Source organism: Daphnia pulicaria, unplaced genomic scaffold, assembly GCF_021234035.1.
Source record: "Daphnia pulicaria isolate SC F1-1A unplaced genomic scaffold, SC_F0-13Bv2 h1tg000068l, whole genome shotgun sequence".
NCBI classification, from domain to species: domain Eukaryota; kingdom Metazoa; phylum Arthropoda; class Branchiopoda; order Diplostraca; family Daphniidae; genus Daphnia; species Daphnia pulicaria.
Genome location: NW_025804788.1, coordinates 109,050 through 136,606, shown reverse-complemented (window position 1 = coordinate 136,606; position 27,557 = coordinate 109,050). Strand labels below are relative to the sequence as shown.

The 27,557-nt window shown below is 37.2% G+C and overlaps 52 pseudogenes; all 52 read left to right on the top strand.

Moving 5' to 3' along the window:
- The first annotated feature begins 237 nt into the window (after window positions 1–237).
- On the top strand, window positions 238–356 carry LOC124318298 (annotated as a pseudogene).
- Window positions 357–768: 412 nt separating this feature from the next.
- On the top strand, window positions 769–887 carry LOC124318297 (annotated as a pseudogene).
- Window positions 888–1,299: 412 nt separating this feature from the next.
- On the top strand, window positions 1,300–1,418 carry LOC124318296 (annotated as a pseudogene).
- Window positions 1,419–1,830: 412 nt separating this feature from the next.
- Window positions 1,831–1,949, top strand: LOC124318295 (annotated as a pseudogene).
- A 412-nt stretch (window positions 1,950–2,361) lies between these two features.
- Window positions 2,362–2,480, top strand: LOC124318294 (annotated as a pseudogene).
- A 412-nt stretch (window positions 2,481–2,892) lies between these two features.
- Window positions 2,893–3,011, top strand: LOC124318293 (annotated as a pseudogene).
- A 412-nt stretch (window positions 3,012–3,423) lies between these two features.
- LOC124318292 lies at window positions 3,424–3,542 on the top strand (annotated as a pseudogene).
- Window positions 3,543–3,954: 412 nt separating this feature from the next.
- LOC124318290 lies at window positions 3,955–4,073 on the top strand (annotated as a pseudogene).
- Window positions 4,074–4,485: 412 nt separating this feature from the next.
- Window positions 4,486–4,604, top strand: LOC124318111 (annotated as a pseudogene).
- Window positions 4,605–5,017: 413 nt separating this feature from the next.
- LOC124318289 lies at window positions 5,018–5,136 on the top strand (annotated as a pseudogene).
- Window positions 5,137–5,548: 412 nt separating this feature from the next.
- Window positions 5,549–5,667, top strand: LOC124318110 (annotated as a pseudogene).
- Window positions 5,668–6,080: 413 nt separating this feature from the next.
- LOC124318288 lies at window positions 6,081–6,199 on the top strand (annotated as a pseudogene).
- A 412-nt stretch (window positions 6,200–6,611) lies between these two features.
- On the top strand, window positions 6,612–6,730 carry LOC124318109 (annotated as a pseudogene).
- A 413-nt stretch (window positions 6,731–7,143) lies between these two features.
- On the top strand, window positions 7,144–7,262 carry LOC124318287 (annotated as a pseudogene).
- A 412-nt stretch (window positions 7,263–7,674) lies between these two features.
- LOC124318286 lies at window positions 7,675–7,793 on the top strand (annotated as a pseudogene).
- Window positions 7,794–8,205: 412 nt separating this feature from the next.
- Window positions 8,206–8,324, top strand: LOC124318285 (annotated as a pseudogene).
- Window positions 8,325–8,736: 412 nt separating this feature from the next.
- On the top strand, window positions 8,737–8,855 carry LOC124318284 (annotated as a pseudogene).
- A 412-nt stretch (window positions 8,856–9,267) lies between these two features.
- Window positions 9,268–9,386, top strand: LOC124318107 (annotated as a pseudogene).
- Window positions 9,387–9,799: 413 nt separating this feature from the next.
- On the top strand, window positions 9,800–9,918 carry LOC124318283 (annotated as a pseudogene).
- A 412-nt stretch (window positions 9,919–10,330) lies between these two features.
- On the top strand, window positions 10,331–10,449 carry LOC124318106 (annotated as a pseudogene).
- A 413-nt stretch (window positions 10,450–10,862) lies between these two features.
- Window positions 10,863–10,981, top strand: LOC124318282 (annotated as a pseudogene).
- Window positions 10,982–11,393: 412 nt separating this feature from the next.
- LOC124318281 lies at window positions 11,394–11,512 on the top strand (annotated as a pseudogene).
- A 412-nt stretch (window positions 11,513–11,924) lies between these two features.
- Window positions 11,925–12,043, top strand: LOC124318279 (annotated as a pseudogene).
- A 412-nt stretch (window positions 12,044–12,455) lies between these two features.
- On the top strand, window positions 12,456–12,574 carry LOC124318278 (annotated as a pseudogene).
- A 412-nt stretch (window positions 12,575–12,986) lies between these two features.
- Window positions 12,987–13,105, top strand: LOC124318105 (annotated as a pseudogene).
- Window positions 13,106–13,518: 413 nt separating this feature from the next.
- LOC124318277 lies at window positions 13,519–13,637 on the top strand (annotated as a pseudogene).
- Window positions 13,638–14,049: 412 nt separating this feature from the next.
- Window positions 14,050–14,168, top strand: LOC124318104 (annotated as a pseudogene).
- A 413-nt stretch (window positions 14,169–14,581) lies between these two features.
- On the top strand, window positions 14,582–14,700 carry LOC124318275 (annotated as a pseudogene).
- A 412-nt stretch (window positions 14,701–15,112) lies between these two features.
- On the top strand, window positions 15,113–15,231 carry LOC124318102 (annotated as a pseudogene).
- Window positions 15,232–15,644: 413 nt separating this feature from the next.
- LOC124318274 lies at window positions 15,645–15,763 on the top strand (annotated as a pseudogene).
- Window positions 15,764–16,176: 413 nt separating this feature from the next.
- On the top strand, window positions 16,177–16,295 carry LOC124318273 (annotated as a pseudogene).
- Window positions 16,296–16,707: 412 nt separating this feature from the next.
- LOC124318272 lies at window positions 16,708–16,826 on the top strand (annotated as a pseudogene).
- A 412-nt stretch (window positions 16,827–17,238) lies between these two features.
- Window positions 17,239–17,357, top strand: LOC124318271 (annotated as a pseudogene).
- A 413-nt stretch (window positions 17,358–17,770) lies between these two features.
- LOC124318270 lies at window positions 17,771–17,889 on the top strand (annotated as a pseudogene).
- Window positions 17,890–18,301: 412 nt separating this feature from the next.
- Window positions 18,302–18,420, top strand: LOC124318269 (annotated as a pseudogene).
- Window positions 18,421–18,833: 413 nt separating this feature from the next.
- Window positions 18,834–18,952, top strand: LOC124318711 (annotated as a pseudogene).
- Window positions 18,953–19,363: 411 nt separating this feature from the next.
- LOC124318267 lies at window positions 19,364–19,482 on the top strand (annotated as a pseudogene).
- A 413-nt stretch (window positions 19,483–19,895) lies between these two features.
- On the top strand, window positions 19,896–20,014 carry LOC124318266 (annotated as a pseudogene).
- A 413-nt stretch (window positions 20,015–20,427) lies between these two features.
- LOC124318710 lies at window positions 20,428–20,546 on the top strand (annotated as a pseudogene).
- A 412-nt stretch (window positions 20,547–20,958) lies between these two features.
- Window positions 20,959–21,077, top strand: LOC124318265 (annotated as a pseudogene).
- A 413-nt stretch (window positions 21,078–21,490) lies between these two features.
- Window positions 21,491–21,609, top strand: LOC124318709 (annotated as a pseudogene).
- Window positions 21,610–22,020: 411 nt separating this feature from the next.
- Window positions 22,021–22,139, top strand: LOC124318264 (annotated as a pseudogene).
- Window positions 22,140–22,552: 413 nt separating this feature from the next.
- Window positions 22,553–22,671, top strand: LOC124318263 (annotated as a pseudogene).
- Window positions 22,672–23,084: 413 nt separating this feature from the next.
- Window positions 23,085–23,203, top strand: LOC124318708 (annotated as a pseudogene).
- Window positions 23,204–23,615: 412 nt separating this feature from the next.
- LOC124318262 lies at window positions 23,616–23,734 on the top strand (annotated as a pseudogene).
- Window positions 23,735–24,147: 413 nt separating this feature from the next.
- LOC124318261 lies at window positions 24,148–24,266 on the top strand (annotated as a pseudogene).
- A 413-nt stretch (window positions 24,267–24,679) lies between these two features.
- LOC124318707 lies at window positions 24,680–24,798 on the top strand (annotated as a pseudogene).
- Window positions 24,799–25,209: 411 nt separating this feature from the next.
- On the top strand, window positions 25,210–25,328 carry LOC124318254 (annotated as a pseudogene).
- A 413-nt stretch (window positions 25,329–25,741) lies between these two features.
- On the top strand, window positions 25,742–25,860 carry LOC124318243 (annotated as a pseudogene).
- A 413-nt stretch (window positions 25,861–26,273) lies between these two features.
- LOC124318706 lies at window positions 26,274–26,392 on the top strand (annotated as a pseudogene).
- A 412-nt stretch (window positions 26,393–26,804) lies between these two features.
- On the top strand, window positions 26,805–26,923 carry LOC124318231 (annotated as a pseudogene).
- A 413-nt stretch (window positions 26,924–27,336) lies between these two features.
- Window positions 27,337–27,455, top strand: LOC124318218 (annotated as a pseudogene).
- The last annotated feature ends 102 nt before the right edge of the window (window positions 27,456–27,557 follow it).

Below are 27,557 nucleotides of genomic sequence, written 5' to 3'. Positions count from 1 at the left end.
ATCGTGATGGTTACCAGTCCAAATTCGTAGATCAAAAATTTCAATGACATAGGGATAGGTTCAATTCATCTATAGGAATGATTCTGGATGAATTTCATTGCGAGTTTTTCAAAGTTGATCGCGCTTTTTATTCGCGATGGTTACCAGTCCAAATTCAATGAACAAACATTTCTGTCACTTTGAAGTGATTTTCTATTCATCCATTGGGACTGGGAGGGTAAATTTTCATTTTTGAATGTCAACGGCCATATCACGTAGAACGCACCTGGTCTCGTCAGCTCCCAGAAGTTAAGTTACGTCGAGTCCCGTTAGTACTTGGAAGGGTGACCGCTTGGGAATACGGGATGTCGTTGGCGATGGATAGTTTGTTTTCAATAACAAATTTCTTGACATTTTTTTTCAATCACGATGGTTACCAGTCCAATTTCGTAGATGAAACATTTCAATGCCTTAGAGATAGGTTCAATTCATCTATAAGAATGATTCTGGATCAATTCCATTGAGAGTTTGTCAAATTTTATCGCGTTATTAATCGTGATGGTTACCAGTCCAAATTCGTAGATCAAAAATTTCAATGACATAGGGATAGGTTCAATTCATCTATAGGAATGATTCTGGATGAATTTCATTGCGAGTTTTTCAAAGTTGATCGCGCTTTTTATTCGCGATGGTTACCAGTCCAAATTCAATGAACAAACATTTCTGTCACTTTGAAGTGATTTTCTATTCATCCATTGGGACTGGGAGGGTAAATTTTCATTTTTGAATGTCAACGGCCATATCACGTAGAACGCACCTGGTCTCGTCAGCTCCCAGAAGTTAAGTTACGTCGAGTCCCGTTAGTACTTGGAAGGGTGACCGCTTGGGAATACGGGATGTCGTTGGCGATGAATAGTTTGTTTTCAATAAAAAATTTCTTGAAATTTTTTTCAATAACGATGGTTACCAGTCCAATTTCGTAGATGAAACATTTCAATGCCTTAGAGATAGGTTCAATGCATCTATAAGAATGATTCTGGATCAATTCCATTGAGATTTTGTCAAATTTTATCGCGTTTTTTAATCGCAATGGTTACCAGTCCAAATTCGTAGATCAAAAATTTCAATGACATAGGGATAGGTTCAATTCATCTATAGGAATGATTCTGGATGAATTTCATTGCGAGTTTTTCAAAGTTGATCGCGCTTTTTATTTGCGATGGTTACCAGTCCAAATTCAAAGAACAAACATTTCTGTCACTTTGAAGTGATTTTCTATTCATCCATTGGGACTGGGAGGGTAAATTTTCATTTTTGAATGTCAACGGCCATATCACGTAGAACGCACCTGGTCTCGTCAGCTCCCAGAAGTTAAGTTACGTCGAGTCCCGTTAGTACTTGGAAGGGTGACCGCTTGGGAATACGGGATGTCGTTGGCGATGAATAGCTTGTTTTCAATAAAAAATTTCTTGAAATTTTTTTTCAATAACGATGGTTACTAGTCCAATTTCGTAGATGAAACATTTCAATGCCTTAGAGATAGGTTCAATTCATCTATAAGAATGATTCTGGATCAATTTCATTGAGAGTTTGTCAAATTTTATCGCGTTATTAATCGTGATGGTTACCAGTCCAAATTCGTAGATCAAAAATTTCAATGACATAGGGATAGGTTCAATTCATCTATAGGAATGATTCTGGATGAATTTCATTGCGAGTTTTTCAAAGTTGATCGCGCTTTTTATTCGCGATGGTTACCAGTCCAAATTCAATGAACAAACATTTCTGTCACTTTGAAGTGATTTTCTATTCATCCATTGGGACTGGGAGGGTAAATTTTCATTTTTGAATGTCAACGGCCATATCACGTAGAACGCACCTGGTCTCGTCAGCTCCCAGAAGTTAAGTTACGTCGAGTCCCGTTAGTACTTGGAAGGGTGACCGCTTGGGAATACGGGATGTCGTTGGCGATGGATAGTTTGTTTTCAATAACAAATTTCTTGACATTTTTTTTCAATCACGATGGTTACCAGTCCAATTTCGTAGATGAAACATTTCAATGCCTTAGAGATAGGTTCAATTCATCTATAAGAATGATTCTGGATCAATTCCATTGAGAGTTTGTCAAATTTTATCGCGTTATTAATCGTGATGGTTACCAGTCCAAATTCGTAGATCAAAAATTTCAATGACATAGGGATAGGTTCAATTCATCTATAGGAATGATTCTGGATGAATTTCATTGCGAGTTTTTCAAAGTTGATCGCGCTTTTTATTCGCGATGGTTACCAGTCCAAATTCAATGAACAAACATTTCTGTCACTTTGAAGTGATTTTCTATTCATCCATTGGGACTGGGAGGGTAAATTTTCATTTTTGAATGTCAACGGCCATATCACGTAGAACGCACCTGGTCTCGTCAGCTCCCAGAAGTTAAGTTACGTCGAGTCCCGTTAGTACTTGGAAGGGTGACCGCTTGGGAATACGGGATGTCGTTGGCGATGAATAGTTTGTTTTCAATAAAAAATTTCTTGAAATTTTTTTCAATAACGATGGTTACCAGTCCAATTTCGTAGATGAAACATTTCAATGCCTTAGAGATAGGTTCAATTCATCTATAAGAATGATTCTGGATCAATTCCATTGAGAGTTTGTCAAATTTTATCGCGTTGTTTAATCGTGATGGTTACCAGTCCAAATTCGTAGATCAAAAATGTCAATGACATAGGGATAGGTTCAATTCATCTATAGGAATGATTCTGGATGAATTTCATTGCGAGTTTTTCAAAGTTGATCGCGCTTTTTATTCGCGATGGTTACCAGTCCAAATTCAATGAACAAACATTTCTGTCACTTTGAAGTGATTTTCTATTCATCCATTGGGACTGGGAGGGTAAATTTTCATTTTTGAATGTCAACGGCCATATCACGTAGAACGCACCTGGTCTCGTCAGCTCCCAGAAGTTAAGTTACGTCGAGTCCCGTTAGTACTTGGAAGGGTGACCGCTTGGGAATACGGGATGTCGTTGGCGATGAATAGTTTGTTTTCAATAAAAAATTTCTTGAAATTTTTTTCAATAACGATGGTTACCAGTCCAATTTCGTAGATGAAACATTTCAATGCCTTAGAGATAGGTTCAATGCATCTATAAGAATGATTCTGGATCAATTCCATTGAGATTTTGTCAAATTTTATCGCGTTTTTTAATCGCAATGGTTACCAGTCCAAATTCGTAGATCAAAAATTTCAATGACATAGGGATAGGTTCAATTCATCTATAGGAATGATTCTGGATGAATTTCATTGCGAGTTTTTCAAAGTTGATCGCGCTTTTTATTTGCGATGGTTACCAGTCCAAATTCAAAGAACAAACATTTCTGTCACTTTGAAGTGATTTTCTATTCATCCATTGGGACTGGGAGGGTAAATTTTCATTTTTGAATGTCAACGGCCATATCACGTAGAACGCACCTGGTCTCGTCAGCTCCCAGAAGTTAAGTTACGTCGAGTCCCGTTAGTACTTGGAAGGGTGACCGCTTGGGAATACGGGATGTCGTTGGCGATGAATAGTTTGTTTTCAATAAAAAATTTCTTGAAATTTTTTTCAATAACGATGGTTACCAGTCCAATTTCGTAGATGAAACATTTCAATGCCTTAGAGATAGGTTCAATGCATCTATAAGAATGATTCTGGATCAATTCCATTGAGATTTTGTCAAATTTTATCGCGTTTTTTAATCGCAATGGTTACCAGTCCAAATTCGTAGATCAAAAATTTCAATGACATAGGGATAGGTTCAATTCATCTATAGGAATGATTCTGGATGAATTTCATTGCGAGTTTTTCAAAGTTGATCGCGCTTTTTATTTGCGATGGTTACCAGTCCAAATTCAAAGAACAAACATTTCTGTCACTTTGAAGTGATTTTCTATTCATCCATTGGGACTGGGAGGGTAAATTTTCATTTTTGAATGTCAACGGCCATATCACGTAGAACGCACCTGGTCTCGTCAGCTCCCAGAAGTTAAGTTACGTCGAGTCCCGTTAGTACTTGGAAGGGTGACCGCTTGGGAATACGGGATGTCGTTGGCGATGAATAGTTTGTTTTCAATAACAAATTTCTTGAAATTTTTTTCAATAACGATGGTTACCAGTCCAATTTCGTAGATGAAACATTTCAATGCCTTAGAGATAGGTTCAATTCATCTATAAGAATGATTCTGGATCAATTCCATTGAGATTTTGTCAAATTTTATCGCGTTTTTTAATCGCAATGGTTACCAGTCCAAATTCGTAGATCAAAAATTTCAATGACATAGGGATAGGTTCAATTCATCTATAGGAATGATTCTGGATGAATTTCATTGCGAGTTTTTCAAAGTTGATCGCGCTTTTTATTCGCGATGGTTACCAGTCCAAATTCAATGAACAAACATTTCTGTCACTTTGAAGTGATTTTCTATTCATCCATTGGGACTGGGAGGGTAAATTTTCATTTTTGAATGTCAACGGCCACATCACGTAGAACGCACCTGGTCTCGTCAGCTCCCAGAAGTTAAGTTACGTCGAGTCCCGTTAGTACTTGGAAGGGTGACCGCTTGGGAATACGGGATGTCGTTGGCGATGAATAGCTTGTTTTCAATAAAAAATTTCTTGAAATTTTTTTTCAATAACGATGGTTACCAGTCCAATTTCGTAGATGAAACATTTCAATGCCTTAGAGATAGGTTCAATTCATCTATAAGAATGATTCTGGATCAATTCCATTGAGATTTTGTCAAATTTTATCGCGTTTTTTAATCGCAATGGTTACCAGTCCAAATTCGTAGATCAAAAATTTCAATGACATAGGGATAGGTTCAATTCATCTATAGGAATGATTCTGGATGAATTTCATTGCGAGTTTTTCAAAGTTGATCGCGCTTTTTATTCGCGATGGTTACCAGTCCAAATTCAATGAACAAACATTTCTGTCACTTTGAAGTGATTTTCTATTCATCCATTGGGACTGGGAGGGTAAATTTTCATTTTTGAATGTCAACGGCCATATCACGTAGAACGCACCTGGTCTCGTCAGCTCCCAGAAGTTAAGTTACGTCGAGTCCCGTTAGTACTTGGAAGGGTGACCGCTTGGGAATACGGGATGTCGTTGGCGATGAATAGTTTGTTTTCAATAACAAATTTCTTGAAATTTTTTTCAATAACGATGGTTACCAGTCCAATTTCGTAGATGAAACATTTCAATGCCTTAGAGATAGGTTCAATTCATCTATAAGAATGATTCTGGATCAATTCCATTGAGATTTTGTCAAATTTTATCGCGTTTTTTAATCGCAATGGTTACCAGTCCAAATTCGTAGATCAAAAATTTCAATGACATAGGGATAGGTTCAATTCATCTATAGGAATGATTCTGGATGAATTTCATTGCGAGTTTTTCAAAGTTGATCGCGCTTTTTATTCGCGATGGTTACCAGTCCAAATTCAATGAACAAACATTTCTGTCACTTTGAAGTGATTTTCTATTCATCCATTGGGACTGGGAGGGTAAATTTTCATTTTTGAATGTCAACGGCCACATCACGTAGAACGCACCTGGTCTCGTCAGCTCCCAGAAGTTAAGTTACGTCGAGTCCCGTTAGTACTTGGAAGGGTGACCGCTTGGGAATACGGGATGTCGTTGGCGATGAATAGCTTGTTTTCAATAAAAAATTTCTTGAAATTTTTTTTCAATAACGATGGTTACCAGTCCAATTTCGTAGATGAAACATTTCAATGCCTTAGAGATAGGTTCAATTCATCTATAAGAATGATTCTGGATCAATTCCATTGAGATTTTGTCAAATTTTATCGCGTTTTTTAATCGCAATGGTTACCAGTCCAAATTCGTAGATCAAAAATTTCAATGACATAGGGATAGGTTCAATTCATCTATAGGAATGATTCTGGATGAATTTCATTGCGAGTTTTTCAAAGTTGATCGCGCTTTTTATTCGCGATGGTTACCAGTCCAAATTCAATGAACAAACATTTCTGTCACTTTGAAGTGATTTTCTATTCATCCATTGGGACTGGGAGGGTAAATTTTCATTTTTGAATGTCAACGGCCATATCACGTAGAACGCACCTGGTCTCGTCAGCTCCCAGAAGTTAAGTTACGTCGAGTCCCGTTAGTACTTGGAAGGGTGACCGCTTGGGAATACGGGATGTCGTTGGCGATGAATAGTTTGTTTTCAATAACAAATTTCTTGAAATTTTTTTCAATAACGATGGTTACCAGTCCAATTTCGTAGATGAAACATTTCAATGCCTTAGAGATAGGTTCAATTCATCTATAAGAATGATTCTGGATCAATTCCATTGAGATTTTGTCAAATTTTATCGCGTTTTTTAATCGCAATGGTTACCAGTCCAAATTCGTAGATCAAAAATTTCAATGACATAGGGATAGGTTCAATTCATCTATAGGAATGATTCTGGATGAATTTCATTGCGAGTTTTTCAAAGTTGATCGCGCTTTTTATTCGCGATGGTTACCAGTCCAAATTCAATGAACAAACATTTCTGTCACTTTGAAGTGATTTTCTATTCATCCATTGGGACTGGGAGGGTAAATTTTCATTTTTGAATGTCAACGGCCACATCACGTAGAACGCACCTGGTCTCGTCAGCTCCCAGAAGTTAAGTTACGTCGAGTCCCGTTAGTACTTGGAAGGGTGACCGCTTGGGAATACGGGATGTCGTTGGCGATGAATAGCTTGTTTTCAATAAAAAATTTCTTGAAATTTTTTTTCAATAACGATGGTTACCAGTCCAATTTCGTAGATGAAACATTTCAATGCCTTAGAGATAGGTTCAATTCATCTATAAGAATGATTCTGGATCAATTCCATTGAGATTTTGTCAAATTTTATCGCGTTTTTTAATCGCAATGGTTACCAGTCCAAATTCGTAGATCAAAAATTTCAATGACATAGGGATAGGTTCAATTCATCTATAGGAATGATTCTGGATGAATTTCATTGCGAGTTTTTCAAAGTTGATCGCGCTTTTTATTCGCGATGGTTACCAGTCCAAATTCAATGAACAAACATTTCTGTCACTTTGAAGTGATTTTCTATTCATCCATTGGGACTGGGAGGGTAAATTTTCATTTTTGAATGTCAACGGCCATATCACGTAGAACGCACCTGGTCTCGTCAGCTCCCAGAAGTTAAGTTACGTCGAGTCCCGTTAGTACTTGGAAGGGTGACCGCTTGGGAATACGGGATGTCGTTGGCGATGAATAGTTTGTTTTCAATAAAAAATTTCTTGAAATTTTTTTCAATAACGATGGTTACCAGTCCAATTTCGTAGATGAAACATTTCAATGCCTTAGAGATAGGTTCAATGCATCTATAAGAATGATTCTGGATCAATTCCATTGAGATTTTGTCAAATTTTATCGCGTTTTTTAATCGCAATGGTTACCAGTCCAAATTCGTAGATCAAAAATTTCAATGACATAGGGATAGGTTCAATTCATCTATAGGAATGATTCTGGATGAATTTCATTGCGAGTTTTTCAAAGTTGATCGCGCTTTTTATTTGCGATGGTTACCAGTCCAAATTCAAAGAACAAACATTTCTGTCACTTTGAAGTGATTTTCTATTCATCCATTGGGACTGGGAGGGTAAATTTTCATTTTTGAATGTCAACGGCCATATCACGTAGAACGCACCTGGTCTCGTCAGCTCCCAGAAGTTAAGTTACGTCGAGTCCCGTTAGTACTTGGAAGGGTGACCGCTTGGGAATACGGGATGTCGTTGGCGATGAATAGTTTGTTTTCAATAACAAATTTCTTGAAATTTTTTTCAATAACGATGGTTACCAGTCCAATTTCGTAGATGAAACATTTCAATGCCTTAGAGATAGGTTCAATGCATCTATAAGAATGATTCTGGATCAATTCCATTGAGATTTTGTCAAATTTTATCGCGTTTTTTAATCGCAATGGTTACCAGTCCAAATTCGTAGATCAAAAATTTCAATGACATAGGGATAGGTTCAATTCATCTATAGGAATGATTCTGGATGAATTTCATTGCGAGTTTTTCAAAGTTGATCGCGCTTTTTATTTGCGATGGTTACCAGTCCAAATTCAAAGAACAAACATTTCTGTCACTTTGAAGTGATTTTCTATTCATCCATTGGGACTGGGAGGGTAAATTTTCATTTTTGAATGTCAACGGCCATATCACGTAGAACGCACCTGGTCTCGTCAGCTCCCAGAAGTTAAGTTACGTCGAGTCCCGTTAGTACTTGGAAGGGTGACCGCTTGGGAATACGGGATGTCGTTGGCGATGAATAGTTTGTTTTCAATAACAAATTTCTTGAAATTTTTTTCAATAACGATGGTTACCAGTCCAATTTCGTAGATGAAACATTTCAATGCCTTAGAGATAGGTTCAATTCATCTATAAGAATGATTCTGGATCAATTCCATTGAGATTTTGTCAAATTTTATCGCGTTTTTTAATCGCAATGGTTACCAGTCCAAATTCGTAGATCAAAAATTTCAATGACATAGGGATAGGTTCAATTCATCTATAGGAATGATTCTGGATGAATTTCATTGCGAGTTTTTCAAAGTTGATCGCGCTTTTTATTCGCGATGGTTACCAGTCCAAATTCAATGAACAAACATTTCTGTCACTTTGAAGTGATTTTCTATTCATCCATTGGGACTGGGAGGGTAAATTTTCATTTTTGAATGTCAACGGCCATATCACGTAGAACGCACCTGGTCTCGTCAGCTCCCAGAAGTTAAGTTACGTCGAGTCCCGTTAGTACTTGGAAGGGTGACCGCTTGGGAATACGGGATGTCGTTGGCGATGAATAGTTTGTTTTCAATAAAAAATTTCTTGAAATTTTTTTCAATAACGATGGTTACCAGTCCAATTTCGTAGATGAAACATTTCAATGCCTTAGAGATAGGTTCAATGCATCTATAAGAATGATTCTGGATCAATTCCATTGAGATTTTGTCAAATTTTATCGCGTTTTTTAATCGCAATGGTTACCAGTCCAAATTCGTAGATCAAAAATTTCAATGACATAGGGATAGGTTCAATTCATCTATAGGAATGATTCTGGATGAATTTCATTGCGAGTTTTTCAAAGTTGATCGCGCTTTTTATTTGCGATGGTTACCAGTCCAAATTCAAAGAACAAACATTTCTGTCACTTTGAAGTGATTTTCTATTCATCCATTGGGACTGGGAGGGTAAATTTTCATTTTTGAATGTCAACGGCCACATCACGTAGAACGCACCTGGTCTCGTCAGCTCCCAGAAGTTAAGTTACGTCGAGTCCCGTTAGTACTTGGAAGGGTGACCGCTTGGGAATACGGGATGTCGTTGGCGATGAATAGCTTGTTTTCAATAAAAAATTTCTTGAAATTTTTTTTCAATAACGATGGTTACCAGTCCAATTTCGTAGATGAAACATTTCAATGCCTTAGAGATAGGTTCAATTCATCTATAAGAATGATTCTGGATCAATTCCATTGAGATTTTGTCAAATTTTATCGCGTTTTTTAATCGCAATGGTTACCAGTCCAAATTCGTAGATCAAAAATTTCAATGACATAGGGATAGGTTCAATTCATCTATAGGAATGATTCTGGATGAATTTCATTGCGAGTTTTTCAAAGTTGATCGCGCTTTTTATTTGCGATGGTTACCAGTCCAAATTCAATGAACAAACATTTCTGTCACTTTGAAGTGATTTTCTATTCATCCATTGGGACTGGGAGGGTAAATTTTCATTTTTGAATGTCAACGGCCATATCACGTAGAACGCACCTGGTCTCGTCAGCTCCCAGAAGTTAAGTTACGTCGAGTCCCGTTAGTACTTGGAAGGGTGACCGCTTGGGAATACGGGATGTCGTTGGCGATGAATAGTTTGTTTTCAATAACAAATTTCTTGAAATTTTTTTCAATAACGATGGTTACCAGTCCAATTTCGTAGATGAAACATTTCAATGCCTTAGAGATAGGTTCAATTCATCTATAAGAATGATTCTGGATCAATTCCATTGAGATTTTGTCAAATTTTATCGCGTTTTTTAATCGCAATGGTTACCAGTCCAAATTCGTAGATCAAAAATTTCAATGACATAGGGATAGGTTCAATTCATCTATAGGAATGATTCTGGATGAATTTCATTGCGAGTTTTTCAAAGTTGATCGCGCTTTTTATTCGCGATGGTTACCAGTCCAAATTCAATGAACAAACATTTCTGTCACTTTGAAGTGATTTTCTATTCATCCATTGGGACTGGGAGGGTAAATTTTCATTTTTGAATGTCAACGGCCACATCACGTAGAACGCACCTGGTCTCGTCAGCTCCCAGAAGTTAAGTTACGTCGAGTCCCGTTAGTACTTGGAAGGGTGACCGCTTGGGAATACGGGATGTCGTTGGCGATGAATAGCTTGTTTTCAATAAAAAATTTCTTGAAATTTTTTTTCAATAACGATGGTTACCAGTCCAATTTCGTAGATGAAACATTTCAATGCCTTAGAGATAGGTTCAATTCATCTATAAGAATGATTCTGGATCAATTCCATTGAGATTTTGTCAAATTTTATCGCGTTTTTTAATCGCAATGGTTACCAGTCCAAATTCGTAGATCAAAAATTTCAATGACATAGGGATAGGTTCAATTCATCTATAGGAATGATTCTGGATGAATTTCATTGCGAGTTTTTCAAAGTTGATCGCGCTTTTTATTCGCGATGGTTACCAGTCCAAATTCAATGAACAAACATTTCTGTCACTTTGAAGTGATTTTCTATTCATCCATTGGGACTGGGAGGGTAAATTTTCATTTTTGAATGTCAACGGCCATATCACGTAGAACGCACCTGGTCTCGTCAGCTCCCAGAAGTTAAGTTACGTCGAGTCCCGTTAGTACTTGGAAGGGTGACCGCTTGGGAATACGGGATGTCGTTGGCGATGAATAGTTTGTTTTCAATAAAAAATTTCTTGAAATTTTTTTCAATAACGATGGTTACCAGTCCAATTTCGTAGATGAAACATTTCAATGCCTTAGAGATAGGTTCAATGCATCTATAAGAATGATTCTGGATCAATTCCATTGAGATTTTGTCAAATTTTATCGCGTTTTTTAATCGCAATGGTTACCAGTCCAAATTCGTAGATCAAAAATTTCAATGACATAGGGATAGGTTCAATTCATCTATAGGAATGATTCTGGATGAATTTCATTGCGAGTTTTTCAAAGTTGATCGCGCTTTTTATTTGCGATGGTTACCAGTCCAAATTCAAAGAACAAACATTTCTGTCACTTTGAAGTGATTTTCTATTCATCCATTGGGACTGGGAGGGTAAATTTTCATTTTTGAATGTCAACGGCCATATCACGTAGAACGCACCTGGTCTCGTCAGCTCCCAGAAGTTAAGTTACGTCGAGTCCCGTTAGTACTTGGAAGGGTGACCGCTTGGGAATACGGGATGTCGTTGGCGATGAATAGTTTGTTTTCAATAACAAATTTCTTGAAATTTTTTTCAATAACGATGGTTACCAGTCCAATTTCGTAGATGAAACATTTCAATGCCTTAGAGATAGGTTCAATGCATCTATAAGAATGATTCTGGATCAATTCCATTGAGATTTTGTCAAATTTTATCGCGTTTTTTAATCGCAATGGTTACCAGTCCAAATTCGTAGATCAAAAATTTCAATGACATAGGGATAGGTTCAATTCATCTATAGGAATGATTCTGGATGAATTTCATTGCGAGTTTTTCAAAGTTGATCGCGCTTTTTATTTGCGATGGTTACCAGTCCAAATTCAAAGAACAAACATTTCTGTCACTTTGAAGTGATTTTCTATTCATCCATTGGGACTGGGAGGGTAAATTTTCATTTTTGAATGTCAACGGCCATATCACGTAGAACGCACCTGGTCTCGTCAGCTCCCAGAAGTTAAGTTACGTCGAGTCCCGTTAGTACTTGGAAGGGTGACCGCTTGGGAATACGGGATGTCGTTGGCGATGAATAGTTTGTTTTCAATAACAAATTTCTTGAAATTTTTTTCAATAACGATGGTTACCAGTCCAATTTCGTAGATGAAACATTTCAATGCCTTAGAGATAGGTTCAATTCATCTATAAGAATGATTCTGGATCAATTCCATTGAGATTTTGTCAAATTTTATCGCGTTTTTTAATCGCAATGGTTACCAGTCCAAATTCGTAGATCAAAAATTTCAATGACATAGGGATAGGTTCAATTCATCTATAGGAATGATTCTGGATGAATTTCATTGCGAGTTTTTCAAAGTTGATCGCGCTTTTTATTCGCGATGGTTACCAGTCCAAATTCAATGAACAAACATTTCTGTCACTTTGAAGTGATTTTCTATTCATCCATTGGGACTGGGAGGGTAAATTTTCATTTTTGAATGTCAACGGCCATATCACGTAGAACGCACCTGGTCTCGTCAGCTCCCAGAAGTTAAGTTACGTCGAGTCCCGTTAGTACTTGGAAGGGTGACCGCTTGGGAATACGGGATGTCGTTGGCGATGAATAGTTTGTTTTCAATAAAAAATTTCTTGAAATTTTTTTCAATAACGATGGTTACCAGTCCAATTTCGTAGATGAAACATTTCAATGCCTTAGAGATAGGTTCAATGCATCTATAAGAATGATTCTGGATCAATTCCATTGAGATTTTGTCAAATTTTATCGCGTTTTTTAATCGCAATGGTTACCAGTCCAAATTCGTAGATCAAAAATTTCAATGACATAGGGATAGGTTCAATTCATCTATAGGAATGATTCTGGATGAATTTCATTGCGAGTTTTTCAAAGTTGATCGCGCTTTTTATTTGCGATGGTTACCAGTCCAAATTCAAAGAACAAACATTTCTGTCACTTTGAAGTGATTTTCTATTCATCCATTGGGACTGGGAGGGTAAATTTTCATTTTTGAATGTCAACGGCCACATCACGTAGAACGCACCTGGTCTCGTCAGCTCCCAGAAGTTAAGTTACGTCGAGTCCCGTTAGTACTTGGAAGGGTGACCGCTTGGGAATACGGGATGTCGTTGGCGATGAATAGCTTGTTTTCAATAAAAAATTTCTTGAAATTTTTTTTCAATAACGATGGTTACCAGTCCAATTTCGTAGATGAAACATTTCAATGCCTTAGAGATAGGTTCAATTCATCTATAAGAATGATTCTGGATCAATTCCATTGAGATTTTGTCAAATTTTATCGCGTTTTTTAATCGCAATGGTTACCAGTCCAAATTCGTAGATCAAAAATTTCAATGACATAGGGATAGGTTCAATTCATCTATAGGAATGATTCTGGATGAATTTCATTGCGAGTTTTTCAAAGTTGATCGCGCTTTTTATTTGCGATGGTTACCAGTCCAAATTCAATGAACAAACATTTCTGTCACTTTGAAGTGATTTTCTATTCATCCATTGGGACTGGGAGGGTAAATTTTCATTTTTGAATGTCAACGGCCATATCACGTAGAACGCACCTGGTCTCGTCAGCTCCCAGAAGTTAAGTTACGTCGAGTCCCGTTAGTACTTGGAAGGGTGACCGCTTGGGAATACGGGATGTCGTTGGCGATGAATAGTTTGTTTTCAATAACAAATTTCTTGAAATTTTTTTCAATAACGATGGTTACCAGTCCAATTTCGTAGATGAAACATTTCAATGCCTTAGAGATAGGTTCAATTCATCTATAAGAATGATTCTGGATCAATTCCATTGAGATTTTGTCAAATTTTATCGCGTTTTTTAATCGCAATGGTTACCAGTCCAAATTCGTAGATCAAAAATTTCAATGACATAGGGATAGGTTCAATTCATCTATAGGAATGATTCTGGATGAATTTCATTGCGAGTTTTTCAAAGTTGATCGCGCTTTTTATTCGCGATGGTTACCAGTCCAAATTCAATGAACAAACATTTCTGTCACTTTGAAGTGATTTTCTATTCATCCATTGGGACTGGGAGGGTAAATTTTCATTTTTGAATGTCAACGGCCACATCACGTAGAACGCACCTGGTCTCGTCAGCTCCCAGAAGTTAAGTTACGTCGAGTCCCGTTAGTACTTGGAAGGGTGACCGCTTGGGAATACGGGATGTCGTTGGCGATGAATAGCTTGTTTTCAATAAAAAATTTCTTGAAATTTTTTTTCAATAACGATGGTTACCAGTCCAATTTCGTAGATGAAACATTTCAATGCCTTAGAGATAGGTTCAATTCATCTATAAGAATGATTCTGGATCAATTCCATTGAGATTTTGTCAAATTTTATCGCGTTTTTTAATCGCAATGGTTACCAGTCCAAATTCGTAGATCAAAAATTTCAATGACATAGGGATAGGTTCAATTCATCTATAGGAATGATTCTGGATGAATTTCATTGCGAGTTTTTCAAAGTTGATCGCGCTTTTTATTTGCGATGGTTACCAGTCCAAATTCAATGAACAAACATTTCTGTCACTTTGAAGTGATTTTCTATTCATCCATTGGGACTGGGAGGGTAAATTTTCATTTTTGAATGTCAACGGCCATATCACGTAGAACGCACCTGGTCTCGTCAGCTCCCAGAAGTTAAGTTACGTCGAGTCCCGTTAGTACTTGGAAGGGTGACCGCTTGGGAATACGGGATGTCGTTGGCGATGAATAGTTTGTTTTCAATAACAAATTTCTTGAAATTTTTTTCAATAACGATGGTTACCAGTCCAATTTCGTAGATGAAACATTTCAATGCCTTAGAGATAGGTTCAATTCATCTATAAGAATGATTCTGGATCAATTCCATTGAGATTTTGTCAAATTTTATCGCGTTTTTTAATCGCAATGGTTACCAGTCCAAATTCGTAGATCAAAAATTTCAATGACATAGGGATAGGTTCAATTCATCTATAGGAATGATTCTGGATGAATTTCATTGCGAGTTTTTCAAAGTTGATCGCGCTTTTTATTCGCGATGGTTACCAGTCCAAATTCAATGAACAAACATTTCTGTCACTTTGAAGTGATTTTCTATTCATCCATTGGGACTGGGAGGGTAAATTTTCATTTTTGAATGTCAACGGCCACATCACGTAGAACGCACCTGGTCTCGTCAGCTCCCAGAAGTTAAGTTACGTCGAGTCCCGTTAGTACTTGGAAGGGTGACCGCTTGGGAATACGGGATGTCGTTGGCGATGAATAGCTTGTTTTCAATAAAAAATTTCTTGAAATTTTTTTTCAATAACGATGGTTACCAGTCCAATTTCGTAGATGAAACATTTCAATGCCTTAGAGATAGGTTCAATTCATCTATAAGAATGATTCTGGATCAATTCCATTGAGATTTTGTCAAATTTTATCGCGTTTTTTAATCGCAATGGTTACCAGTCCAAATTCGTAGATCAAAAATTTCAATGACATAGGGATAGGTTCAATTCATCTATAGGAATGATTCTGGATGAATTTCATTGCGAGTTTTTCAAAGTTGATCGCGCTTTTTATTTGCGATGGTTACCAGTCCAAATTCAATGAACAAACATTTCTGTCACTTTGAAGTGATTTTCTATTCATCCATTGGGACTGGGAGGGTAAATTTTCATTTTTGAATGTCAACGGCCATATCACGTAGAACGCACCTGGTCTCGTCAGCTCCCAGAAGTTAAGTTACGTCGAGTCCCGTTAGTACTTGGAAGGGTGACCGCTTGGGAATACGGGATGTCGTTGGCGATGAATAGCTTGTTTTCAATAAAAAATTTCTTGAAATTTTTTTTCAATAACGATGGTTACCAGTCCAATTTCGTAGATGAAACATTTCAATGCCTTAGAGATAGGTTCAATTCATCTATAAGAATGATTCTGGATCAATTCCATTGAGATTTTGTCAAATTTTATCGCGTTTTTTAATCGCAATGGTTACCAGTCCAAATTCGTAGATCAAAAATTTCAATGACATAGGGATAGGTTCAATTCATCTATAGGAATGATTCTGGATGAATTTCATTGCGAGTTTTTCAAAGTTGATCGCGCTTTTTATTTGCGATGGTTACCAGTCCAAATTCAATGAACAAACATTTCTGTCACTTTGAAGTGATTTTCTATTCATCCATTGGGACTGGGAGGGTAAATTTTCATTTTTGAATGTCAACGGCCATATCACGTAGAACGCACCTGGTCTCGTCAGCTCCCAGAAGTTAAGTTACGTCGAGTCCCGTTAGTACTTGGAAGGGTGACCGCTTGGGAATACGGGATGTCGTTGGCGATGAATAGTTTGTTTTCAATAACAAATTTCTTGAAATTTTTTTCAATAACGATGGTTACCAGTCCAATTTCGTAGATGAAACATTTCAATGCCTTAGAGATAGGTTCAATTCATCTATAAGAATGATTCTGGATCAATTCCATTGAGATTTTGTCAAATTTTATCGCGTTTTTTAATCGCAATGGTTACCAGTCCAAATTCGTAGATCAAAAATTTCAATGACATAGGGATAGGTTCAATTCATCTATAGGAATGATTCTGGATGAATTTCATTGCGAGTTTTTCAAAGTTGATCGCGCTTTTTATTTGCGATGGTTACCAGTCCAAATTCAATGAACAAACATTTCTGTCACTTTGAAGTGATTTTCTATTCATCCATTGGGACTGGGAGGGTAAATTTTCATTTTTGAATGTCAACGGCCATATCACGTAGAACGCACCTGGTCTCGTCAGCTCCCAGAAGTTAAGTTACGTCGAGTCCCGTTAGTACTTGGAAGGGTGACCGCTTGGGAATACGGGATGTCGTTGGCGATGAATAGTTTGTTTTCAATAACAAATTTCTTGAAATTTTTTTCAATAACGATGGTTACCAGTCCAATTTCGTAGATGAAACATTTCAATGCCTTAGAGATAGGTTCAATTCATCTATAAGAATGATTCTGGATCAATTCCATTGAGATTTTGTCAAATTTTATCGCGTTTTTTAATCGCAATGGTTACCAGTCCAAATTCGTAGATCAAAAATTTCAATGACATAGGGATAGGTTCAATTCATCTATAGGAATGATTCTGGATGAATTTCATTGCGAGTTTTTCAAAGTTGATCGCGCTTTTTATTTGCGATGGTTACCAGTCCAAATTCAATGAACAAACATTTCTGTCACTTTGAAGTGATTTTCTATTCATCCATTGGGACTGGGAGGGTAAATTTTCATTTTTGAATGTCAACGGCCATATCACGTAGAACGCACCTGGTCTCGTCAGCTCCCAGAAGTTAAGTTACGTCGAGTCCCGTTAGTACTTGGAAGGGTGACCGCTTGGGAATACGGGATGTCGTTGGCGATGAATAGCTTGTTTTCAATAAAAAATTTCTTGAAATTTTTTTTCAATAACGATGGTTACCAGTCCAATTTCGTAGATGAAACATTTCAATGCCTTAGAGATAGGTTCAATTCATCTATAAGAATGATTCTGGATCAATTCCATTGAGATTTTGTCAAATTTTATCGCGTTTTTTAATCGCAATGGTTACCAGTCCAAATTCGTAGATCAAAAATTTCAATGACATAGGGATAGGTTCAATTCATCTATAGGAATGATTCTGGATGAATTTCATTGCGAGTTTTTCAAAGTTGATCGCGCTTTTTATTTGCGATGGTTACCAGTCCAAATTCAATGAACAAACATTTCTGTCACTTTGAAGTGATTTTCTATTCATCCATTGGGACTGGGAGGGTAAATTTTCATTTTTGAATGTCAACGGCCATATCACGTAGAACGCACCTGGTCTCGTCAGCTCCCAGAAGTTAAGTTACGTCGAGTCCCGTTAGTACTTGGAAGGGTGACCGCTTGGGAATACGGGATGTCGTTGGCGATGAATAGTTTGTTTTCAATAACAAATTTCTTGAAATTTTTTTCAATAACGATGGTTACCAGTCCAATTTCGTAGATGAAACATTTCAATGCCTTAGAGATAGGTTCAATTCATCTATAAGAATGATTCTGGATCAATTCCATTGAGATTTTGTCAAATTTTATCGCGTTTTTTAATCGCAATGGTTACCAGTCCAAATTCGTAGATCAAAAATTTCAATGACATAGGGATAGGTTCAATTCATCTATAGGAATGATTCTGGATGAATTTCATTGCGAGTTTTTCAAAGTTGATCGCGCTTTTTATTTGCGATGGTTACCAGTCCAAATTCAATGAACAAACATTTCTGTCACTTTGAAGTGATTTTCTATTCATCCATTGGGACTGGGAGGGTAAATTTTCATTTTTGAATGTCAACGGCCATATCACGTAGAACGCACCTGGTCTCGTCAGCTCCCAGAAGTTAAGTTACGTCGAGTCCCGTTAGTACTTGGAAGGGTGACCGCTTGGGAATACGGGATGTCGTTGGCGATGGATAGTTTGTTTTCAATAACAAATTTCTTGACATTTTTTTTCAATCACGATGGTTACCAGTCCAATTTCGTAGATGAAACATTTCAATGCCTTAGAGATAGGTTCAATTCATCTATAAGAATGATTCTGGATCAATTCCATTGAGAGTTTGTCATATTTTATCGCGTTTTTTAATCGTGATGGTTACCAGTCCAAATTCGTAGATAAAAAATGTCAATGACATAGGGATAGGTTCAATTCATCTATAGGAATGATTCTGGATGAATTTCATTGCGAGTTTTTCAAAGTTGATCGCGCTTTTTATTCGCGATGGTTACCAGTCCAAATTCAATGAACAAACATTTCTGTCACTTTGAAGTGATTTTCTATTCATCCATTGGGACTGGGAGGGTAAATTTTCATTTTTGAATGTCAACGGTCATATCACGTAGAACGCACCTGGTCTCGTCAGCTCCCAGAAGTTAAGTTACGTCGAGTCCCGTTAGTACTTGGAAGGGTGACCGCTTGGGAATACGGGATGTCGTTGGCGATGAATAGTTTGTTTTCAATAAAAAATTTCTTGAAATTTTTTTCAATAACGATGGTTACCAGTCCAATTTCGTAGATGAAACATTTCAATGCCTTAGAGATAGGTTCAATTCATCTATAAGAATGATTCTGGATCAATTCCATTGAGAGTTTGTCAAATTTTATCGCGTTATTAATCGTGATGGTTACCAGTCCAAATTCGTAGATCAAAAATTTCAATGACATAGAGATAGGTTCAATTCATCTATAGGAATGATTCTGGATGAATTTCATTGCGAGTTTTTCAAAGTTCATCGCGCTTTTTATTCGCGATGGTTACCAGTCAAAATTCAATGAACAAACATTTCTGTCACTTTGAAGTGATTTTCTATTCATCCATTGGGACTGGGAGGGTAAATTTTCATTTTTGAATGTCAACGGCCATATCACGTAGAACGCACCTGGTCTCGTCAGCTCCCAGAAGTTAAGTTACGTCGAGTCCCGTTAGTACTTGGAAGGGTGACCGCTTGGGAATACGGGATGTCGTTGGCGATGAATAGTTTGTTTTCAATAACAAATTTCTTGAAATTTTTTTTCAATAACGATGGTTACCAGTCCAATTTCGTAGATGAAACATTTCAATGCCTTAGAGATAGGTTCAATTCATCTATAAGAATGATTCTGGATCAATTCCATTGAGATTTTGTCAAATTTTATCGCGTTTTTTAATCGCAATGGTTACCAGTCCAAATTCGTAGATCAAAAATTTCAATGACATAGGGATAGGTTCAATTCATCTATAGGAATGATTCTGGATGAATTTCATTGCGAGTTTTTCAAAGTTGATCGCGCTTTTTATTTGCGATGGTTACCAGTCCAAATTCAATGAACAAACATTTCTGTCACTTTGAAGTGATTTTCTATTCATCCATTGGGACTGGGAGGGTAAATTTTCATTTTTGAATGTCAACGGCCATATCACGTAGAACGCACCTGGTCTCGTCAGCTCCCAGAAGTTAAGTTACGTCGAGTCCCGTTAGTACTTGGAAGGGTGACCGCTTGGGAATACGGGATGTCGTTGGCGATGGATAGTTTGTTTTCAATAACAAATTTCTTGACATTTTTTTTCAATCACGATGGTTACCAGTCCAATTTCGTAGATGAAACATTTCAATGCCTTAGAGATAGGTTCAATTCATCTATAAGAATGATTCTGGATCAATTCCATTGAGAGTTTGTCATATTTTATCGCGTTTTTTAATCGTGATGGTTACCAGTCCAAATTCGTAGATCAAAAATGTCAATGACATAGGGATAGGTTCAATTCATCTATAGGAATGATTCTGGATGAATTTCATTGCGAGTTTTTCAAAGTTGATCGCGCTTTTTATTCGCGATGGTTACCAGTCCAAATTCAATGAACAAACATTTCTGTCACTTTGAAGTGATTTTCTATTCATCCATTGGGACTGGGAGGGTAAATTTTCATTTTTGAATGTCAACGGTCATATCACGTAGAACGCACCTGGTCTCGTCAGCTCCCAGAAGTTAAGTTACGTCGAGTCCCGTTAGTACTTGGAAGGGTGACCGCTTGGGAATACGGGATGTCGTTGGCGATGAATAGTTTGTTTTCAATAAAAAATTTCTTGAAATTTTTTTCAATAACGATGGTTACCAGTCCAATTTCGTAGATGAAACATTTCAATGCCTTAGAGATAGGTTCAATTCATCTATAAGAATGATTCTGGATCAATTCCATTGAGAGTTTGTCAAATTTTATCGCGTTTTTTAATCGCAATGGTTACCAGTCCAAATTCGTAGATCAAAAATTTCAATGACATAGGGATAGGTTCAATTCATCTATAGGAATGATTCTGGATGAATTTCATTGCGAGTTTTTCAAAGTTGATCGCGCTTTTTATTCGCGATGGTTACCAGTCCAAATTCAATGAACAAACATTTCTGTCACTTTGAAGTGATTTTCTATTCATCCATTGGGACTGGGAGGGTAAATTTTCATTTTTGAATGTCAACGGCCATATCACGTAGAACGCACCTGGTCTCGTCAGCTCCCAGAAGTTAAGTTACGTCGAGTCCCGTTAGTACTTGGAAGGGTGACCGCTTGGGAATACGGGATGTCGTTGGCGATGGATAGTTTGTTTTCAATAACAAATTTCTTGACATTTTTTTTCAATCACGATGGTTACCAGTCCAATTTCGTAGATGAAACATTTCAATGCCTTAGAGATAGGTTCAATTCATCTATAAGAATGATTCTGGATCAATTCCATTGAGAGTTTGTCATATTTTATCGCGTTTTTTAATCGTGATGGTTACCAGTCCAAATTCGTAGATAAAAAATGTCAATGACATAGGGATAGGTTCAATTCATCTATAGGAATGATTCTGGATGAATTTCATTGCGAGTTTTTCAAAGTTGATCGCGCTTTTTATTCGCGATGGTTACCAGTCCAAATTCAATGAACAAACATTTCTGTCACTTTGAAGTGATTTTCTATTCATCCATTGGGACTGGGAGGGTAAATTTTCATTTTTGAATGTCAACGGTCATATCACGTAGAACGCACCTGGTCTCGTCAGCTCCCAGAAGTTAAGTTACGTCGAGTCCCGTTAGTACTTGGAAGGGTGACCGCTTGGGAATACGGGATGTCGTTGGCGATGAATAGTTTGTTTTCAATAAAAAATTTCTTGAAATTTTTTTCAATAACGATGGTTACCAGTCCAATTTCGTAGATGAAACATTTCAATGCCTTAGAGATAGGTTCAATTCATCTATAAGAATGATTCTGGATCAATTCCATTGAGAGTTTGTCAAATTTTATCGCGTTATTAATCGTGATGGTTACCAGTCCAAATTCGTAGATCAAAAATTTCAATGACATAGAGATAGGTTCAATTCATCTATAGGAATGATTCTGGATGAATTTCATTGCGAGTTTTTCAAAGTTCATCGCGCTTTTTATTCGCGATGGTTACCAGTCAAAATTCAATGAACAAACATTTCTGTCACTTTGAAGTGATTTTCTATTCATCCATTGGGACTGGGAGGGTAAATTTTCATTTTTGAATGTCAACGGCCATATCACGTAGAACGCACCTGGTCTCGTCAGCTCCCAGAAGTTAAGTTACGTCGAGTCCCGTTAGTACTTGGAAGGGTGACCGCTTGGGAATACGGGATGTCGTTGGCGATGAATAGTTTGTTTTCAATAACAAATTTCTTGAAATTTTTTTTCAATAACGATGGTTACCAGTCCAATTTCGTAGATGAAACATTTCAATGCCTTAGAGATAGGTTCAATTCATCTATAAGAATGATTCTGGATCAATTCCATTGAGATTTTGTCAAATTTTATCGCGTTTTTTAATCGCAATGGTTACCAGTCCAAATTCGTAGATCAAAAATTTCAATGACATAGGGATAGGTTCAATTCATCTATAGGAATGATTCTGGATGAATTTCATTGCGAGTTTTTCAAAGTTGATCGCGCTTTTTATTTGCGATGGTTACCAGTCCAAATTCAATGAACAAACATTTCTGTCACTTTGAAGTGATTTTCTATTCATCCATTGGGACTGGGAGGGTAAATTTTCATTTTTGAATGTCAACGGCCATATCACGTAGAACGCACCTGGTCTCGTCAGCTCCCAGAAGTTAAGTTACGTCGAGTCCCGTTAGTACTTGGAAGGGTGACCGCTTGGGAATACGGGATGTCGTTGGCGATGGATAGTTTGTTTTCAATAACAAATTTCTTGACATTTTTTTTCAATCACGATGGTTACCAGTCCAATTTCGTAGATGAAACATTTCAATGCCTTAGAGATAGGTTCAATTCATCTATAAGAATGATTCTGGATCAATTCCATTGAGAGTTTGTCATATTTTATCGCGTTTTTTAATCGTGATGGTTACCAGTCCAAATTCGTAGATCAAAAATGTCAATGACATAGGGATAGGTTCAATTCATCTATAGGAATGATTCTGGATGAATTTCATTGCGAGTTTTTCAAAGTTGATCGCGCTTTTTATTCGCGATGGTTACCAGTCCAAATTCAATGAACAAACATTTCTGTCACTTTGAAGTGATTTTCTATTCATCCATTGGGACTGGGAGGGTAAATTTTCATTTTTGAATGTCAACGGTCATATCACGTAGAACGCACCTGGTCTCGTCAGCTCCCAGAAGTTAAGTTACGTCGAGTCCCGTTAGTACTTGGAAGGGTGACCGCTTGGGAATACGGGATGTCGTTGGCGATGAATAGTTTGTTTTCAATAAAAAATTTCTTGAAATTTTTTTCAATAACGATGGTTACCAGTCCAATTTCGTAGATGAAACATTTCAATGCCTTAGAGATAGGTTCAATTCATCTATAAGAATGATTCTGGATCAATTCCATTGAGAGTTTGTCAAATTTTATCGCGTTTTTTAATCGCAATGGTTACCAGTCCAAATTCGTAGATCAAAAATTTCAATGACATAGGGATAGGTTCAATTCATCTATAGGAATGATTCTGGATGAATTTCATTGCGAGTTTTTCAAAGTTGATCGCGCTTTTTATTCGCGATGGTTACCAGTCCAAATTCAATGAACAAACATTTCTGTCACTTTGAAGTGATTTTCTATTCATCCATTGGGACTGGGAGGGTAAATTTTCATTTTTGAATGTCAACGGCCATATCACGTAGAACGCACCTGGTCTCGTCAGCTCCCAGAAGTTAAGTTACGTCGAGTCCCGTTAGTACTTGGAAGGGTGACCGCTTGGGAATACGGGATGTCGTTGGCGATGGATAGTTTGTTTTCAATAACAAATTTCTTGACATTTTTTTTCAATAACGATGGTTACCAGTCCAATTTCGTAGATGAAACATTTCAATGCCTTAGAGATAGGTTCAATTCATCTATAAGAATGATTCTGGATCAATTCCATTGAGATTTTGTCAAATTTTATCGCGTTTTTTAATCGCAATGGTTACCAGTCCAAATTCGTAGATCAAAAATTTCAATGACATAGGGATAGGTTCAATTCATCTATAGGAATGATTCTGGATGAATTTCATTGCGAGTTTTTCAAAGTTGATCGCGCTTTTTATTTGCGATGGTTACCAGTCCAAATTCAATGAACAAACATTTCTGTCACTTTGAAGTGATTTTCTATTCATCCATTGGGACTGGGAGGGTAAATTTTCATTTTTGAATGTCAACGGCCATATCACGTAGAACGCACCTGGTCTCGTCAGCTCCCAGAAGTTAAGTTACGTCGAGTCCCGTTAGTACTTGGAAGGGTGACCGCTTGGGAATACGGGATGTCGTTGGCGATGGATAGTTTGTTTTCAATAACAAATTTCTTGACATTTTTTTTCAATCACGATGGTTACCAGTCCAATTTCGTAGATGAAACATTTCAATGCCTTAGAGATAGGTTCAATTCATCTATAAGAATGATTCTGGATCAATTCCATTGAGAGTTTGTCATATTTTATCGCGTTTTTTAATCGTGATGGTTACCAGTCCAAATTCGTAGATAAAAAATGTCAATGACATAGGGATAGGTTCAATTCATCTATAGGAATGATTCTGGATGAATTTCATTGCGAGTTTTTCAAAGTTGATCGCGCTTTTTATTCGCGATGGTTACCAGTCCAAATTCAATGAACAAACATTTCTGTCACTTTGAAGTGATTTTCTATTCATCCATTGGGACTGGGAGGGTAAATTTTCATTTTTGAATGTCAACGGTCATATCACGTAGAACGCACCTGGTCTCGTCAGCTCCCAGAAGTTAAGTTACGTCGAGTCCCGTTAGTACTTGGAAGGGTGACCGCTTGGGAATACGGGATGTCGTTGGCGATGAATAGTTTGTTTTCAATAAAAAATTTCTTGAAATTTTTTTCAATAACGATGGTTACCAGTCCAATTTCGTAGATGAAACATTTCAATGCCTTAGAGATAGGTTCAATTCATCTATAAGAATGATTCTGGATCAATTCCATTGAGAGTTTGTCAAATTTTATCGCGTTATTAATCGTGATGGTTACCAGTCCAAATTCGTAGATCAAAAATTTCAATGACATAGAGATAGGTTCAATTCATCTATAGGAATGATTCTGGATGAATTTCATTGCGAGTTTTTCAAAGTTCATCGCGCTTTTTATTCGCGATGGTTACCAGTCAAAATTCAATGAACAAACATTTCTGTCACTTTGAAGTGATTTTCTATTCATCCATTGGGACTGGGAGGGTAAATTTTCATTTTTGAATGTCAACGGCCATATCACGTAGAACGCACCTGGTCTCGTCAGCTCCCAGAAGTTAAGTTACGTCGAGTCCCGTTAGTACTTGGAAGGGTGACCGCTTGGGAATACGGGATGTCGTTGGCGATGAATAGTTTGTTTTCAATAACAAATTTCTTGAAATTTTTTTTCAATAACGATGGTTACCAGTCCAATTTCGTAGATGAAACATTTCAATGCCTTAGAGATAGGTTCAATTCATCTATAAGAATGATTCTGGATCAATTCCATTGAGATTTTGTCAAATTTTATCGCGTTTTTTAATCGCAATGGTTACCAGTCCAAATTCGTAGATCAAAAATTTCAATGACATAGGGATAGGTTCAATTCATCTATAGGAATGATTCTGGATGAATTTCATTGCGAGTTTTTCAAAGTTGATCGCGCTTTTTATTTGCGATGGTTACCAGTCCAAATTCAATGAACAAACATTTCTGTCACTTTGAAGTGATTTTCTATTCATCCATTGGGACTGGGAGGGTAAATTTTCATTTTTGAATGTCAACGGCCATATCACGTAGAACGCACCTGGTCTCGTCAGCTCCCAGAAGTTAAGTTACGTCGAGTCCCGTTAGTACTTGGAAGGGTGACCGCTTGGGAATACGGGATGTCGTTGGCGATGGATAGTTTGTTTTCAATAACAAATTTCTTGACATTTTTTTTCAATCACGATGGTTACCAGTCCAATTTCGTAGATGAAACATTTCAATGCCTTAGAGATAGGTTCAATTCATCTATAAGAATGATTCTGGATCAATTCCATTGAGAGTTTGTCATATTTTATCGCGTTTTTTAATCGTGATGGTTACCAGTCCAAATTCGTAGATCAAAAATGTCAATGACATAGGGATAGGTTCAATTCATCTATAGGAATGATTCTGGATGAATTTCATTGCGAGTTTTTCAAAGTTGATCGCGCTTTTTATTCGCGATGGTTACCAGTCCAAATTCAATGAACAAACATTTCTGTCACTTTGAAGTGATTTTCTATTCATCCATTGGGACTGGGAGGGTAAATTTTCATTTTTGAATGTCAACGGTCATATCACGTAGAACGCACCTGGTCTCGTCAGCTCCCAGAAGTTAAGTTACGTCGAGTCCCGTTAGTACTTGGAAGGGTGACCGCTTGGGAATACGGGATGTCGTTGGCGATGAATAGTTTGTTTTCAATAAAAAATTTCTTGAAATTTTTTTCAATAACGATGGTTACCAGTCCAATTTCGTAGATGAAACATTTCAATGCCTTAGAGATAGGTTCAATTCATCTATAAGAATGATTCTGGATCAATTCCATTGAGAGTTTGTCAAATTTTATCGCGTTTTTTAATCGCAATGGTTACCAGTCCAAATTCGTAGATCAAAAATTTCAATGACATAGGGATAGGTTCAATTCATCTATAGGAATGATTCTGGATGAATTTCATTGCGAGTTTTTCAAAGTTGATCGCGCTTTTTATTCGCGATGGTTACCAGTCCAAATTCAATGAACAAACATTTCTGTCACTTTGAAGTGATTTTCTATTCATCCATTGGGACTGGGAGGGTAAATTTTCATTTTTGAATGTCAACGGCCATATCACGTAGAACGCACCTGGTCTCGTCAGCTCCCAGAAGTTAAGTTACGTCGAGTCCCGTTAGTACTTGGAAGGGTGACCGCTTGGGAATACGGGATGTCGTTGGCGATGGATAGTTTGTTTTCAATAACAAATTTCTTGACATTTTTTTTCAATCACGATGGTTACCAGTCCAATTTCGTAGATGAAACATTTCAATGCCTTAGAGATAGGTTCAATTCATCTATAAGAATGATTCTGGATCAATTCCATTGAGATTTTGTCAAATTTTATCGCGTTTTTTAATCGCAATGGTTACCAGTCCAAATTCGTAGATCAAAAATTTCAATGACATAGGGATAGGTTCAATTCATCTATAGGAATGATTCTGGATGAATTTCATTGCGAGTTTTTCAAAGTTGATCGCGCTTTTTATTTGCGATGGTTACCAGTCCAAATTCAATGAACAAACATTTCTGTCACTTTGAAGTGATTTTCTATTCATCCATTGGGACTGGGAGGGTAAATTTTCATTTTTGAATGTCAACGGCCATATCACGTAGAACGCACCTGGTCTCGTCAGCTCCCAGAAGTTAAGTTACGTCGAGTCCCGTTAGTACTTGGAAGGGTGACCGCTTGGGAATACGGGATGTCGTTGGCGATGAATAGTTTGTTTTCAATAACAAATTTCTTGAAATTTTTTTCAATAACGATGGTTACCAGTCCAATTTCGTAGATGAAACATTTCAATGCCTTAGAGATA